Source organism: Apteryx mantelli, chromosome 18 (genome assembly GCF_036417845.1).
Source record: "Apteryx mantelli isolate bAptMan1 chromosome 18, bAptMan1.hap1, whole genome shotgun sequence".
NCBI lineage: Eukaryota > Metazoa > Chordata > Aves > Apterygiformes > Apterygidae > Apteryx > Apteryx mantelli.
This window is the reverse complement of record NC_089995.1, coordinates 10,759,566-10,767,525: the sequence shown is the minus strand read 5'-3', so window position 1 is coordinate 10,767,525 and position 7,960 is coordinate 10,759,566.

Below are 7,960 nucleotides of genomic sequence, written 5' to 3'. Positions count from 1 at the left end.
GTGGATATCGGCTGTGGGATAAACACGGAAGGAACTTTTCCTTTCTCAGAGATCCTGGGTCCCAGCCCCTCATAATGCAATGGGGTTGCAACTCTACCTATAGATACTAAATGATTGCCCCAAACATTTCAGACCTTTTAAATGATCACATTGACTTTTAAGGTATAATTCCTGCTCACAGCAGGAAGAGACGCAAGAGTTTTCCAGGAGTCTGAACAGCTACCCGTATCCTCAGAATGAACTCGTACTCTTTGACTGCAGCAAATAATCATTCCTGTCTGCAATCCTGCATCACACGGGGAAGTTTGTTAGGGAAGTCTCTAACAAGTCATTTTGTGATGGGCTTTCAGAGAGCAGATAATTGGATGTGTCTCCAGGTCACTGTCTAAGTTGCGTTACTCCCAGCTAGAGAGGAAGAGTCCAGCTGTCATTTCTGTAATTAGAAATAAAATCTGTCAGTATATACCTAGCCTCCTATCAGACCATAAGCCCATAACAACAAGCATGTGTCAGGTGTACAATTATAACACTAAATTTTGATATAGAGTCCTTACAAACCAATTCATTAGGCAGGAGATCAGCATCTCAGTTCAGATAAGCTCAGCTGATCCCTGGATCTACAGAGCTCCCAAGAGATGCACTATCGACCCAACATCTCAATAAGTTGTCAGTGAAGTCTCCACCGAGCTGCCAAGAGAGCAGACAAAATCCTATTCTGTTCCCAGGGCAGCATTTTGCAGGAGGAGATGGGAAGTTCTATTTATTAAACAAAGAAAAAGTCTCAGGATGTCATGGCAGACACCACTTGAAAAACGAAGTTGTGTTAAGTAAACAAATCCCCCGTTGGCCAAGACTCAGCCTCTGCTGGGCCATTTTGAAGCATACCAAACCCCACAACTGCAAACACGACCTGCTCCTTTTGGCCTCCTAGTAGAGCTCCACTCCATAAAGGGTTATGGCACAAATATTATAGCCCTAATAATACCTTAAAAGTGCTAGACTTCAAATAAACATGATAACTGGATTTATACCAGACCCTCGAAGAGAATTGGATATAACCAGCAGCTTCCAGTGTTCAGAGAGCCATGAACAGCCTAGAGCTTTCTTCTTGTATTTGTTTTGGCAGCGGAGACTAACGACAGAGCACCAAAGATCAAGAAAAAGAACCTAAACTTCCCCTTTGCTGCAGATAATCAGCTTCAAGGTCCCACTTCTGCTGTATTTCAAAAGAAGGCAGATCTAGGAACTTAAATACTGTGATATGGTCTGCACATGCTGGTCATGCTGCTATAATTATGTTAGCTAGTGATTTCTTTACAGAAACACCAGTACAACCTGCAGTGGGGACAGCATTACACTGCTAAGGAGATGTTTATACTGATCTGATTTATTCCTTTTCCTTCCTAGATATGCTTATACTCATGTAAAGAGAGATTGGACAATGTTAACATGACCAGTCCAATTTTCTAAGGTACATACAACTGTAAAGCCATAAACTAAGTGCAGTGGGATTGTGAAATAAATGTAAATAGAATTCAGTGCAAAATGTATAAATATATGCATAAAAAATAACTGACTGAATTAATTCTTTAAGTAATTTTTTATATTCTGTACTACAAATTGCAAAACTAGCGAAGTTACTCCAAAATATTCCCAGGGAATCACTTTTGAAAATCCCACACTGCAATTGCATGCTGTTTTACATCTCCTGGACATTAAACATTATTCATGAGAGGACAGTTAAGTCACTTAGTGAAATAAAGTAGATAGTATCTCTCCACCACACGCTGTGCTGATGCTTGAGTGCCCATTTTCCAATTATATTGGTGCACTGTAGTTTTATCTAGCTAAGTCTGTCAGAAAAAGAGTAACTGTCAAGAACTCATTAATATCTTTTTATCAGTGTACTAACTGCTAAACTTGATTTGATTAGCTACAGAACCTGACATTGTTATAACTGTGGCTGTATTGGGGAGCTTATATAGAGATGGAAAAGTGTGACAATTTGTCTTGTAATTAAAAAAAAATATATATCTTCTGTAGACTTAGAATGCCTATAGATAGAGGGCAGTGGCGTGACCTTAAACTCTACTTGTTCCTACAGAGGAACCGCACATTTCTGAGTTATTCCAACAGATTTGTTGAGACAGTGCTCTTTTCGCTGTTTTATGAGAGAAATAACAAATGCTAACATTGTTCTTCAATTCCCAAAAGCCCAGAGAACCGACAGAGAACTCAGTTGCTCAGCGCACACACACCAAATCTTCTTCTTTCCCAGATTAAACACAGTAATGGCATAAATGACAGATTTATTTGGCTCATGCTGGAAAATTATATCCAATATTTGTATGGTGGCAGCCTCTATGAACCACAGCAATGGCTCTGATCCTCACTGTATGAGGACAAACAGTATTAAGAGTATTAATTAAACCACAAGATGCTTAAAAACTAAGCCAAAATATACTCCAAATAAGAAAGAAGTATGATAATCTGTGAACGTCCATTCCTTCCACAGCACATCCATGCTGTCACATCCAAGGAGGTCACAAAAGTTGTGAACACTTTACTGTGCCAAAAGAAAGATACAGCAAAGCCTCAAAGTCTATGTGAGGTCTTGCTCAAGATATACATCTCTGGCACTGAACCAATTTTCATCAAAACCAAGGGAACTTTGACATTAATTTTAATGGAAAAAACAAGGAAAAAATTGCCATGACCAAACCAGAAAAGTATGTAACTGAAGTCTGTTGCCTAGAAGGTTTTCTAGTAGGAACCTAAAGCCATGCACAATTATAACCAAACAGGAAATGTCAAGAAAAAATATTTATTTTTAGACAAATACAGGAGTTTCAGAAGTTCAGTAAATGTGAATGACTAATACATAATAAATCACCAGTGAAGAACCTGATTTTATTCTTAAGATTTCTACAATAATTATTTTTAGAGCAACATTTCATAAACTTAATAAGAAGGAAAAGAATCTTATTAACGAGAAAGCTGGTCTACATTTTGTGGCAATTTTGCTCTAAGCAAGACATACAGCTGAACAATAATTAGGTATAATAACTACATTATGCATGTCTTGTTTCTTGTATACAAGGTTCCATTTTTGAATTATAAGAATTACACATTGTTTTAACATTGAGTTATCTATCCACTACCACTGATATTTTCACATGCTGGCAAAACCAAACCTCTCTCTGAGATAGTTTTCCTGGAGAGACTCTCCTGTATCTTCGTTTTTTAACTGCTAATAATTTCAGTAGTTATTGAATCATAATGAGATTAAACTAATAATCTCAATTTAGTAAGAGAGATGTTGAGCTTCCTCATGCTGCCATAAAAGTATATGGAATTAATTTAAAAAGATCTAGCCCAACAGTTCTACGGTGCTGAACATTTTCCAAATAATATAGTAATGTATAGATAAGTTTTTGAAGCAGGATCAAACATAGTTATTTTAGGGTCCACTCACAGGTAAAATTTAATTAGTTTCTTTAACTAGTAAACTTTATTCAGTCCCAGAAAAAGGCAGAGAGTTCAGAGTTCGTTGAGAGGAGTTATTTACTACACGCAGTTAGGGGTCTAGCTACAAGATAAAATATTTCCTGGTAAGCTGTCAGATATTTTGTAAATACTTTAGAGGAATATCAATTACTCTTCTCTAAGCAGATATTCCTCTGATGGGGTAAACATATGACTACATCATGGTGATTAATGTCTATCCCTTACTACACGGTATTTTCATTAACATGTTTCCAGAGATTTGTGTTGGATCTCCCTAAGCTACAAGCACAGTGCTTCAGCTGCAGCTCCTCACTCCTTGTGTACAGATAGCGCCTGCGCAACCATTAAAAGATCCTGAGCACCGCAGAGTCCTAATCCTTTCATTAAAAAAAAAAAAAAATCCTATGCAAGCTGAACTGTTATTGTAGTATCAAGCCTCTGCTTCTAACTTCAGTAGCAATGAAACTTAAAATTAAGTAGAAGGTTTGGATGGCTGGTACATAACTTTCCTATTCAAGTAAGATCCATATTGGCAGGACCCCAAAGCCATCGTGCCAACTGGCAGCATGTATAAAAAACATTATAAGTATGCATATGAGTGAAATTTGTGTCAATTATAAAGTTTCCCACAGCAGCCAAGTGGTCTCCGAGTCCCCGATGACCGAGCTGTCACCGTGAGATGGTCTTCCCAGCTTAAACGTACAGCAGGGTGACGGCACGTGGGAAACTTGCAGCGCTACCGGTGGGACTGCGGGGAAAGAGCAGAGACTTGGGCCGCTGAGCGCGCCAACACCCAGGGCTCACCCCAGGCCCCTCTGCTCTGGAGGTCCTTCTCGGCAAGTGATGCAAAAGCACCCCAGGACTCTCCGTGCGGAACATGCCTTTGCTCACAGCAGACAAGAATACTGCAATCCAGCTCTGAGTTTAAAGCACTGCTTTAAATTGTCATTAGGGATGTGGAATTGCACCGAGCCGCAGGACGCAGAATAGCGGTGGATGGTCAAAAGCACCGTCAGCACAATTAGTCTGCAGTTATCCACCCAGATTCATTGCTTGCCACTGTCAAATATTTGGCAATTCATTTTTTCTAAAGGGCTTCAACTAGTCATAAAGTTTTTTAATTAAAAATGCACAGCACAACTTGAAACATGCAATGAAACATTCATTCACACGCTGATGTATTTAACAAGCAGTGTGCAGATACAAAGAAACAGCAAGATGCTGTTCGTGACCACAAAGTGAATGGCAAGAATCTTGTTCTCACAACCACGTGCAACAAATAAGCACATTAAGTGTTTGTATATCAGCGTGCCTCATCTGAGCACAAAATTACCCACTGTGCATGCAAAGATAGTAAATTCCTACGCAAGTGGCCAGTCAGATGCCTCCACTTTTATTTGGGACTATAATTATAATAATAATTCTGCTACATGGAGAATTATCTACAAGTCTCACTGAGACTGGGAGATCATTCAGGGCTGTTTTACAGCTTATTCTCCAAATGGCTCCCATTTTGAAAGGACAATTTGCAGAGGCGTACAGGCACATTTTTTGCTATTGAAAATGTTTTGCCATTGCAGACACAAGGGTCAAAACTTCTGAGCGAAAATAAGCACAGGCTGTAAAGTAATTTCCTCCGCGGTGCAGAGTTAAGACAGGAACTCCCATCTCCCCACCCCTACGCTACAGCCCTGTCACCCAGTGTCTGATCCACCGCCGAGCTGCGCAACCCCATGTGCAGTCATGCTACTGAGGGAGCAAGGTAAGTGCAGACGTATCGCTGCATTGTGCAGAACGAGGTTGCCTGTGTGGGCCCACAAAGAGACACTCGCGTGTTCCAGTTACCTCTTCGCTTAATACAGATTCCTCAGGTCCTAATTTACTCTTGGGCAAACTTCAAAGGAAGCTTCAGGCTGAGAAATGTAAGGATGAGGTCCTTATTAAGTGTTGTGTTCATCTGCAGAAATATGGGAATGTCAATCACTTCAAGTCTATTGTATACCCACACCTTTTTGTAACAGCAATTTTAGTAGTTACACAGGATATTTTTGCCTAATAAAATTTTTCTTTTATATTGTCAAAATCATTTTAAAACTGCAACACCAAATATATTATTGTACAAATCAAAAGTATTATGACTACGATAATCATTTCACATTCACTGAATGTATCACCAGTACTAAAAATTAACCGAGCTAGAAAAGCAAATGTAATGGAAACCCACCCCATTTTCTTAACTATATCTTTGAACAAAGTGAATGCCTGAAAACTGTGCACCTGGTAACCTCCAGCAACATTTTGCCCATTTGTGGAATCGATCATCAGGGAACAGCTCACAAATTCAGTTTGGCATAAGGACCCTCTCTCCATTTAAATATTGCAGACCACGGATTCCCTTTGGAAAGCAGGGCCATTTGGCCTCTCCATTTCCTTTTGCTGCCCATGCTAGACTGAAATTCCAAAGGGCTGACAGTAAGAAGTCATTAATTTCAAAGGCTTCCATTCCAATGGAAACCTGCTAGGACAAGGGAATGACCGACTCCAGATTTCTCCAATTTCCTTGCAGAGAGCTCAGAGTTTGGCTCCTTGGAATTTCTCCACAGAGTAAAACCAAGAAATTTGCTCTTTATAATACTCAACAGCTAAGTGAGAGAGGTAATTAACGGTTCGTGGGAACACAGGAAGAAGGGAAGGAAAGACAAAGAAAGGAAAAGCATACGGATATTCTGTTTCTGATACTCTATTTCTGATTTCTGTTGAGTTTAGTCAAGGGAGAGGAAAACAGGCTGCACAAAGAGGCATTGTTTTGGAGAAGATACCATGTGCTGCCCATTCTTGTGCCCTCTTCAGAGTCTACCCTCAGCCCCAAAACGTTCGTGAGTGAGGAGAGACGGAGGCAGGGAGCGTGCGCAGGTGTGCTCTTTGCCGTGTGTAGATCGCTGCGTTTGCTACAGAGGCGGTACTCATGTTCGCTCCCGCTCTGCCTTGTCCATAAGGAGGTAACGGCAATCACGGGGGCGGTATGATGGAAAATAGTGCTCTTGAGCTACTGGGGAGCTGGGGGAGCTGCCTGGTGGGACTTCAGCCGTGGGAGCCCAAGAGAGCCGGGCGGCGCGGCTGTCCCAGCGAAGGGGAAGGAGGAGGCCCTGCAGCGAGCGCTGCGCTCCTCCCCAGCGAAGCACGGATGCGGTCTCCTGGGACCCACACCCACCAACCGGGTGCCCAGGCCAGCCGGATCTACAAAGCTCTGACAGCTTTTACTGGGAATTGTCTGCTCAAATTCATATTTGCCTCGGAGACCCATTGCCAGAGCACATGGAAAACTGTATCAATAAACTCAGGTTTTTCCAGTGCCTGAGTACAGCAGACAAAAGATGATTTTCTTTGACTAATCCGAGGCAGACACATTAACAGAGTATTTAGGAACATTACCCATTCTTACTCATAAAGCTGAACAATACTGATGCTTAAGTACATGCTTGGAAAGGCACTTCTCAGATCCTTGCAAGGCTCTTTCAGTTCAGCAATCTGAAAAAAAAAAAAGTGATTTTATTTTTGGAAGTCTGCCAGAGCCATGATAAATAATACACTGTCCCTGATAGCTCCCATACAGCAATCCCCTGCAAATCATTGCAGCCAAATAGCCTTCCTCTTTTGTAAAGACTTTTGCTGGTTTTGTTGGCACATGATGTAAATCAATAATTTAAAAAAAAAATAAAGCACTGCACTTCACAAAACTTTCGGGATTCTAATTATTTTTAAATGTGGCTTTCCAGTTATGTGCCACACGGTTACAGTTGCCTGCCTAAGCTGAAAACGGACGCGAAGCAACAAGAGTCACCTGCATGCAGAGATTCTCCTCTTTATTTTTTGCTGGTGCATTAACTGCATATTCGGATTAGGTGGGGGTTATGCAAAACATGCAAAATATTCACGTGCATTCTGTTCACTCATGCAGTTCCAGGAATTTCCAAGGGCGGACACAGCCTGAATTGGAGTACAGAGCTGCGCAGTCAAGCGCTTGAGACTGTTTCATTAAGTTGAAGAGCGTATGCTGCACTGGCCAAAGTAAAACCCCCTGAACCCATTCAAGAACATCCATGTCTCACTGCTTGTTTGAAGTAAGAGGAATTTTCTGCACAGTTGTATTCCTGACTTCTTGTCATCTTCCAGTTTTAGACCCTAGTCATTTCCTGTTTTCTTTGCACAATAAGAATTTATTCTGACTGTGCATTTATATCCACCAGTGCATCCTACATATAAATTTTCCATCGTTCAGCACAGTAGACCACAGGTACCAGTCGCACGCTATCCAGCCAAAGGCGTATTCAGAACATGTATCAGTGTATCTGCAGTGGGGATATGGGGGAGGCTGGCAGCATGAGGTACCGGAGTAAAATTTTAAATGTTTATAAATTAATTTTAGTCACATCGGCCACCTTGCAAACATAAA